The following is a 10,022-nucleotide window of genomic DNA, read 5'->3' on the forward strand; positions in this document are numbered from 1 at the left end:
TGCATTACACCCAAAGGACGATACTGACAGACTCTACGTGAAAAGGAAAGACGGCGGGAGAGGCTGGATCTGTATAGAAGACTGTGTGAAGGGTACGAAAAAAGAACTAGAAAAATACATAATTCAAAACACTGAAAGGATAATCATGGCAGCGAGAGACACCGAAAAAAATAACAAAACAGAAAGCAGAGAGACAAATGACAAAACGAGAAAAGAGAAATGGGAAGAGAAATAACTCCACGGAAGATTCATAAGAATGACAAAAGATGAGAATAGCGAAAACACCTGGCCATGGATGCGAAAAAGACATATAAACCGAGAAACTTAATCTCTAATAACTGCAGCACAAGATAACTCGATAAGAACCAACCATATCAAAGCAAGGATCGATGAAACACAAGAAAATAGCAAATGCAGACTATGTGGACAGAGAGAGGCGAAACGATAAACCATATAGTAAGTGAATGCAGTAAATTGGCCCAAAAGGAATGCAAAAACAGGCATGACCAACTGGGAAGGGCGGTACACTGGAAATTATGCAAACGACTGCATTTTGAGCGTACAGACAAATGGTACAAGCATAAACCCGCAACAGCACTCGAAAACGAGAACTTCAAAATCCTATGGGACATGGACATACAGACAGACAAACCCATCCAAGCAAGAAGACCAGATGTCGTAATAATTAAGAAGAAAGAAAAATCCTGTCAAACCGTAGACTTTGCTGTCCCAGCTGACCACAGGGTGAGTATGAAAGAAAAGGAGAAACGAAGCAAATACACAGAGCTAGCCAGAGAGTTAAAAGGGATTTGGATGATAAAGAAAATCAAAATAGTACCAGTAATAGTAGGAGCACTAGGAACAATTCCGAAAAACTTCGAAAAAAGAATGGCAGAAATTGGAATACGAGGAATAACTGCAAAAATACAACGCCTTACGATAAAGAAAACGTCTGAAATATTAAGGGAAACCCTAGAATGTGGGGAATAACGCAAGACAACACAAGACAATATAACAAAGAAGCGTTACAGGGAATGAAGAACGTCGAAGCTGCATATCAACAAGTTCTACACCACCATCATGCACCCCCCCATTGTCTCATCACCGTCCCCCAATAGAAAAGTGATACCAAAGAGCCGAGAAGAGTCAAGGAGGTTGGAAAGACCTCCGCTGGACAAGCGCGAAGAGAACTGGGATCGTGGGGAAGCTTAGTGCCACTCAAATTCCAGTATAAACCAATGCCAATAACAATTAAACGACCCGAGTGTAAGCGTGACACAAAAATATAACACACACGATGTCGTATTAATATATAGATGATGATGATGATGATGATACAAGCTGAATACAAGTTCTCTAATACAGAGGAAAAATGAACAACCTAATGTATATGGACAATCTGAACTTTTGGCAAGGACCGAAAAAGAACTAGAGATATAATTGTTCCAACTCATGTTTCTTGTGAACGTTAGGCCAAGCAGTTTGAAAGATGTACTCTCAGACAGGGAGTCACTGGCCATTGCTATTGGTGGCAGAGAAGGTTTCTTGTAATTATTGAAGGAAACCAGTTTAGTCTTGGCAGCATTGAATGTGACCATCCATTTATGTCCCCATTCCACTACAGATTACAGACCAATAATCTGCCTATCAACCATGTAGAAATTTTCAACGGCACAATTGAGTAAACATATCTATCATTCCTTTAATAATCGGGAAATACTCCTCAATGAAAAGACAGGATGCCGGAAACGTCAAGCAAGACACATATCACTATTCTATCATTTAGCCGTAGGAGGGTTACGCGTCTTCATGATTCAATCACATATTCTTGTCCAATCTTCTTCGCTACTTTTTAAAATTCGCTTATTTTCTCCAGCTTTTTGTTCACTTTTTTATCACTTGGAGATGATTCGACGAAGAATCGAAAGTTCTTGTGATGCGTACAAAATATTTGTTATTTATTATTTTGACTCCAAATAAATATTGTAAAAACTGAAAGAATAGAAAACGGTATAATCAAACAGTACTTTAAAAAATATTTTATAATGTTTGCTTCAATGAAAGAATGCCTAATTACACACAAGAGATCCACATATCTCTATTATTATATAAAAGGAACTTTGTGTTTGTGTGTGTGTGTGTGAGAGAGAGAGAGAGAGAGAGTGAGTTCCCTATAGATTCGTAGACGAGTGGGTCAGTTTTTAAAAAGTCCACACGAAGGTACTTCATGGGTTTGGGAGTGTTCTTACGTAGAGTTTGTATCGAAATGCGACTGAAATCGATAATCGAAAAAAAGTCCGATTAAAGGAGGAAGTCCGATTTTGACTGAAGTTAACACTTATACAACCTTACATCACAAGTGCATTTGAGAAGTTTTATCACCGCACCAGCAGAAAGGCCCAGCCTATCAAATAAACTGTAGATTTTTATAATACAACATCTCTCTCAACGACGCCCTACACGTAATAATCCAATGGATTAAGGTCTGGAGAGCTTGGAGGTCATAAGTTGGTCAAAGTTCTTTCCCTCAGGAAAAACAAAACAAAAAAACATGTCTTGTTCAGCTGGATGTTTCAGCTTGTTTTAAATATCTCTTGGATCTCAGTAAACATTTTACAGCCTACTTCATCTGCACACATCTTCCTTTGGATGTTGGTGACGTATAAGTTTAAATGTTTGGTACAGTAGAAGACCCCCGTCGTGCGTGTATGTGCTAAGTAATAGAAATCCCACTATTTATAGTGAGTACTGCTGATATGAAATACAAAATTCCAAATTTAACGGTTTATGTATACTGCAATCCATGGGGTGGGGGATTAATCATTACTAGAGCTAAGACAACAGCATATTCTTGTCATTGTTTTGACTCTCGAGTGTGTATCCGTTGATATATTATATGCTTTTATATAGAGTGATGTGGTTCTCGGTTGATTAACTGTGTCTAACTGTGTCTGATATATACTCGAAGGCCAAAACAATGGTAAAAATATTATGTTGTCATAGCCCTAGTCATTATATTATGACTTTGAGTCCGAGAGAGAGAGAGAAAAAAAATATCGTCAGCGCAGTCCCGATGAAAAAAAAAAAAAATCCTCAGCGCAATCCCTAGCAAAATATAGAAAAGTCATTTGCAATTTTGATGGGTTCGTCGCTTACGGCTTCATCGGTAGATTGACTAGACATTGTTCAGAGTTTGGTTGCGTTTCCCACGTTACGACACGAAATTCATTGTTTGGTGAATAAACATGAATAAAACATACTGGACGCATCGTTTATCAACAAGTGAAATTCAAATATGTCGAATCTGTAGAATGACGAACAAGCCAGTCAATTCTCGGTCATTTTTGACATGTTTCAGTTGAGCAAAGCATCTGGAGCGACAGACGTTGTTTCATCTTGTTTTACAAAAAGATACTTCAAATTCAGAATATATTTTAATAATGACACGTTATAATGTCGACAATTGAACCTTCTTTTTTTAAAAATCTTTTTAATCTAAAACAAGGCAAATTGCAACTTAGAAAGTAAGAATATTATTTGGGATTGTGTCTGAGAATTGTGAACAGTTGAGCAGCAAGATGTCTGTTTACATTACATTTAAACTTAAGCCGGTAAGTAAGTCATGGAAGCAGGAAACAGGGAGGTTTACCAAATAGTCCAAGGGAAAATTATATTATAGTAGGAGGCTTCAAGAGTAAAGGGGTGTAATTTTGCTGCTTTTCGGGTTAGTTGGAATTATATACGTTGAAGGGATACAAGTGCCACGTGTTCATCAGAGCAGATTCCATTAAAGTACATATAAAACATGCACAGAGATGCAACATAGCGGTGATGAGACAGAGGTTGGGACATAGCTGATAGTGCGGGATCTATTAGATTTACAATTTTTTTGGGACCCTGTTTAAAAAAACAGAGACTAGTGCAAGATGTACCAGCCCAGGTATTGCTAAAATACTCCATGCGTGGGCAAATTGTGCCTTTGTAAATATATAAAAGTTACCTCTGGTGTAAGTAATTTTCTAGCACGGTAGAAGGAGGCCACCCCTTTTGCAACCTTAGCAATGTCCTCAATGTATTATTTGTTCCAATTCATATTTCCTGCAAATTTTAAGCCGAGGAGTTTATATGATGGTCTCTCGGGTAGAGTGTTATTTGCCGTGGCAGTCAGTGGTTGAGAATTTTTTGTAATTCTTAAAGGAAACCTTATATCGTGCGCACATCAGAATGAGGCAGCATACATAACCTATATACTATTTGAAAATATTTGCCTCTTCGTACTCAAAAGCTTGTAGTTTTTACAATGTCAATATTCAAATACCTTTTATTTTTTGGATTCCGAAAAAGTAGACATAAAGAGAATTTAGCATTAGTTCAACGCGAATTATTTGATATTATTGGCACTTTTGAAATTCTGCTTGAAATTTGAGATGCTATTAGAAATTTAAGCCAAAAAAAAATGATATTATTTTTTCTTAAAAATATATAAATTATGTATTTACCTAAAAGAAAGAAATGAGAAAGTTTTTAACCATATAAAGAAATTTACATGTGGTTTTGTTAAATATACGAATCCCTCAAGGATTATAGTCAGTCGAGTTGCTGATCGTGGATTGTCTTTTCTATATTAGTGTTGAGACGATTAATCAAAATCGGAATTGGGAATCGAAAAAATTGAAACTTTTTGGGGTATCAAAGTCGATATTGGAATCGGAAAAAATTGTGCGTATTTTTCGATGCAAAAAAAAAAACGATTCTTTTGATTATTTTGAATTTGATTTTATTTAAAACAAAATTTTTTACTGCTAATAGTAATGATAACATGCCACATATTGATTTAAACTTACTAGTAAAACTAAAATCTAAAATACATATGGATATTTTTGCGTTTTTCGAAAAAAAAATTATTGTTCTTTTTATTCCTCAATTTGCAATTCAATCCAATATATATGCAAAAAAATAAAGTGCAACAAACCATGCAAAAATATATTGCGAACACCGCGTGAATGTTTATCCAAGGCAATTATATTCTTTTTGGTTCTAACTTAATCAGTTATCTAAAGTTAATCATATATAAACGGACTAAGTACATAAGCATAAAAAAGGTCAATAAATATTTTTCAAAAGAAGAAATTAGGAAATAGAGCGGATGCAATACATTGTTTCTTAACAATCGACAATTCGCAAAGATGAAAACAAAAAAGGCGGAGATTCTCGTCCGAATAAATAAAAAGAACAGTTTTTAAAAATGGCGATGAAATTATTGAATTGATTATAAAAATTGAATGTTTCAAGTTTGCTTCCTGATTGTTTGTGAAAAATAGCGCAACCGTTTCAAAAGGAAAAAAGGTTTTGTATTTGGTTTTCCATGGATAATAAATAAATGAAAAACTGTTAAGAATTGGATCAGGATGTTTGTCAGTTTTGATTCGAGGAATAAACGGCTGGAAAATGAATGAAATGCAAAAAAAAAAAAAAAAAAAGAAAAAAAAAAAAAGAAGCGTTTTCGGATTTTAATGCCGAATCAGCCTCGAATTGAAAAGAAATGAAATCTTTTAATTGATAAAAGCGAATGACGACGAACGGCGTCGTCGATAAAGAAAAAGGATTGCATTTCGTTGTTGTATGCCAGTGGGTACGCATGCACGCGTGCGTGTGTGTGTGTGTGTGTGAGTGTGTGTGAGTGTGTGTGAGTGCGGAGGTTGAATCTCATAATAAAAAAAGCTTCGTGTGCATTTATTGTATGAGTAGGTAAAAAAGGCGGCTTTTTTTAGTTTATTGTTGAAAGCGGCCGAGGCAAGAGTGCGGCGTGTTTGCGCACGCCCTTCTCCTCGGCGGTGGGGGTCAAGTGTGACTGGCGTCACGTCCAAAAGAAAACAACAACAACAAAAAAAATGCATTGATTAAGGAAACGTTTTCATATTCATCGATTTTGACGATCGCTGAATATTGAAAGATTTTGCGTTCACACGTGGACGGAAAGAGAGATGTAAAGATATATATATATATATATATATATATATATATATATATATATATATATATATTTATATATAAGTGAGAATGTGTATGAGGAAAATTCTCAACCTATATATTCCACGAATTTTTAATGTACAAACTTGAAATTTGATATATTAGATATTCAGACACGTGGAAAACTTTTTAATCGGTTTTACAGGAAAAAAAAAAGAGTTGCTAAGGGGGTCAAAAGTGAAAATTGGTTCGTGGGGATCGTTGGATTTTTATCTGTTTGCTAATCGTTTTACAAATACGCATGCGTGAATTATTTACCTGACAGATTCATTATGTTAAAAAAAAAATAGGGTTTAAAACATTTTTAAAGTCGTGTCAAGCCTGCCTAATAGTTATCATACTTGACTAACTGTCTGTAGATTTCGATTTCATTTGTATTTTCCTTTTTTTTACTTACAAGAAGTGAAGTATTTAGCAAAAATTAAAAATAATACTCGCATGTACATGTCTCAGTTTCTGTATCAATTAAAATATACTATTTATACGCATTTTACAACCTGGCAACGCTGAGCAACACTGGCCAAGCTTCTATCTATATCTCTACAAGATGAGAATATGTGTGTGTGTGTGTGAGGACAATTTTCAACCTATATAATGAACTAATTTTTAATCTAGAGACTTGAAATTTGGTATCTAGGATATATCTAGAAATGTGGAAACGTTTTAATTGGTGTTCATCCGGATAAAAAAAAAACAGCTGCTAAAGAGTCGAAATTGAAACATTAGTACTTGGGAGTAATCAGATTTTTATCTGTCTGTCAACCGTTTCACGAGGTTTGAAAACACTTTCAAAAGATCTTGGCAAGCTGGTATAATGCTTATAATACTTGACGTCATTAATTTTTTGTTTTATCTCAGCTCCAATATATATTTTTTTATAACAAGCAGTGAACTGTTTAGAACCCCCCCCCCCACAATATTCGTATGCATCCGTTTTTTTCCATTTTTATATTGGAATTAAACGTTACGTTTAATATCGGGCAACGCCGAGTACATCTTCTAAGCTATATATCTATAAAACTGAGAATGTGTATGCGTGTGTGAGGACACATTTAAACATATACACCCAACGAATTTTTGATCTACAAGCTTGAAAGGTGGTATATAGTGTATTCAGACATGTGGAAAACTTTATACTTAGTTTTCATCCAGAAAAAGGGGTTGCTAAGGTGTCAAAATATAAAAAATTCCACGACTGCACATGCGCGAATTGTTACCATTCTATTAAGCATAAGTTGGTTTAAAAAATGGAAACACATGTCAAGCTTGCCTAATGGTTATCGTACTTGACTTACTGTCTATAGGTTTCGATCTAAATCTCGGTATTTATGTTTTACTGACAAAAACTGAACTGCTTAGAAAAAATACATAATACTGGCATGCTCATGTCTAAATTTCCTTTATAAATTGTTGTTTACATTTAATACTGGGCAGTACAGCTTACATCTAGTGTTATCTTTTCTTACCTTATCTTATATCCTATAAAAGTAAAAATGTGTGTGTGTGAGAGGACACTTTTCAACCTATATACTCATCAAATTTTTAATTTACAGACTTGAAAGTTGGTATATAGTGTCTTCAGGCATGTAGAATACTTTTTAATCCATTTACATCCTGAAAAAAGGGCTGCTAAGTGGTCAATTAAAAAAAAATTAAAATTGTACGTGAAAGGCAACCAGATTTTTATCTGTTTTCAACTATTTCACGACTTCACGTGCGCGGCGGTCGTGAAATACATTATGTTAAGTATGATTTTTTTTATAAACACTGTTTGAGAGTCATGTTAAGCTAGCGTAATGGTTATCGTACTTGATTCACTGTCTTTAGGTTTTGGTTTCGATTTCAGCTCGAGGCTTTGTTTTTTTTTTAACTTACAAAAAGTGAACTGTTTAAAAAAACATACTACTCACATGCACATGTCCTAGTTTCTTTTCGTTTTATTGTTTTACTTTATTTTTCTCAAGAAATTTAACACCACGTTTAATACTATCCAACGGCGGCCATGTTTGCTAGTATTCTATAAAAGTGAGAATGTGTATGAGTACATTCTGATCCTATATACTACACGGAGTTTTAATCTGCATACTTGAAATTTCGTATATAGGTTATTCAGATACGTGGAAAAATTTTTAATCGGCTTTCATACGGAAAAAGGGTTTCTAAGGGGCCAAAATTGAAAAATTCGTACGTGGGAGTCGTCGGATTTTTCTCCGTTTGTTAACTGTTTCACGACTGCTTATGCGTGAATGGTTCACATTACAGATTCTTTATGTATAATTCGGTTTGAAAACACCTTTTAAAGAGCGTCTTATGCTGGCCGAAGGGTAATGGTACTTGCGTCACTTTTTAAGTTTTGATTTCAATCTCAGCTCGAATAATATTTTTTTTCTTGCAAAAAGTAAAACGTTTAGAAGAAACATAATATTCGTATGCACATATCTCAAAAGAAATTTAAAGAAATTTAACGTTATACTTAATATCTACGGTATTTCTGTTGAAAAAAATTCGATTCTACATTAATTAAAATGTAATATTTATGCGTATTTTACGACCGAGCAACGCCGGCCAGCCTGCTTGTATTCTATAAAAGTAAGAATACGTGTGTGTTAGGACACTTCTCAACCTATATACCCAACGAATTTTTAATATGCAGCCTTGAAATTTGGTATATATTTAGACACGTAAAAACTTTTAATCTGTTTTCATCTGGAAAAAGGGCCGCTAAGTGGATAGAATAGAAAAATTGGTACATGGAGGTCGTCGGATTTTTGCTATGAGCTAACTGTTTCACGATTGCGCATGCGCTAATCGTCGATATCATATTAAGCAAAAAAAGGTTTGAAAACACGGTTAGTTCATCGTGTTCAGTTAGACTAATGGTTATAGTACTTGACTCACTGTCTTTAGGCTTGTGTGTCAGTCTTAGCTCATGTACTTATTTTTTTCACTTACAAGAAGTGATCTGTTTAGCAAAAACACGTCTCAATTTCTTTCTGTTTTTTTTTTACGTCATGTTTTCAAGGAATATAACGTTATGCTTTATACCGGGTAACGCCGGGCACATATGCTAGTCTTATATCGTGTAAAAATGAGAATGTGTGTGTGTCTGTGGATACTTCTCAACCTATATCCTCCACGGATTTTTAATATGCAGACTTGACATTTTAGTATATAGGTTGTTCAGACATGTGGAAAACTTTTTAATCCTTTTTCGATCCGGAAGAAAAGGGTTTCTAATGGATACAAATTTGAAAATTGGTAAGTGGGAGTCGTCGGAATTTTCTCTGTTTGCTAACTGTTTTACGATTGCGCATGTGTGATTGGTTCACATTATAGATTCTTTATGTTAAGTATAAAAGTAACCTTTTAGATATAGCTTGTCACGTTGGACGATTTATGCTAAGTACGAGTTGTTCTTAAAATAAGCATTAAAGGCCATGTCAAGCTGATGTAATGCTTATACTACTTGCCTTACCTTCTTTAGGTTTTGGTTTCGATCTCAGCTCGAGTAGTTTTTTTTTTTTTTTTTTTTTACTTTCAAGAAGTTTATAAAAACATAATACTTGCATGCAAATGTCTCAATTTCTTTTAGTTTTCTACTTCATTATTTGTCCTCCGACAAAAATTCATTCTTGTCCGTTCGTCCGTTTGGCTGTCCGGACTTTTCTCAATAACTACGCCTTGTAATTTTAAAAATTTTGCACACACATTAAACATGATATGAGTAAAAAAGTAACGGAACGGATTTTCCGGGAAAACTTCAGTTGCTCCCCTAGGGGTGCCTTTCGGGTTAAAATGGCTAAAATTGACACGTTTGTGCTTATTAAAAAAAAATTGATGCCTCGGATTTTTTAAAAACTTTCTGAAAACTTTTAACTAACTGATTTCTATAAAATTTTGTTTGTCTATACTTTACGATAACTCTTGGATGTGCCGCAGGGACTCTATTAGGGCTTAATAAAACACTCCATTTTTGGGACTATTTTACCATA

This window comes from Euprymna scolopes, chromosome 3 (genome assembly GCF_053919585.1).
Source record: "Euprymna scolopes isolate OS-2025 chromosome 3, ASM5391958v1, whole genome shotgun sequence".
NCBI classification, from domain to species: domain Eukaryota; kingdom Metazoa; phylum Mollusca; class Cephalopoda; order Sepiida; family Sepiolidae; genus Euprymna; species Euprymna scolopes.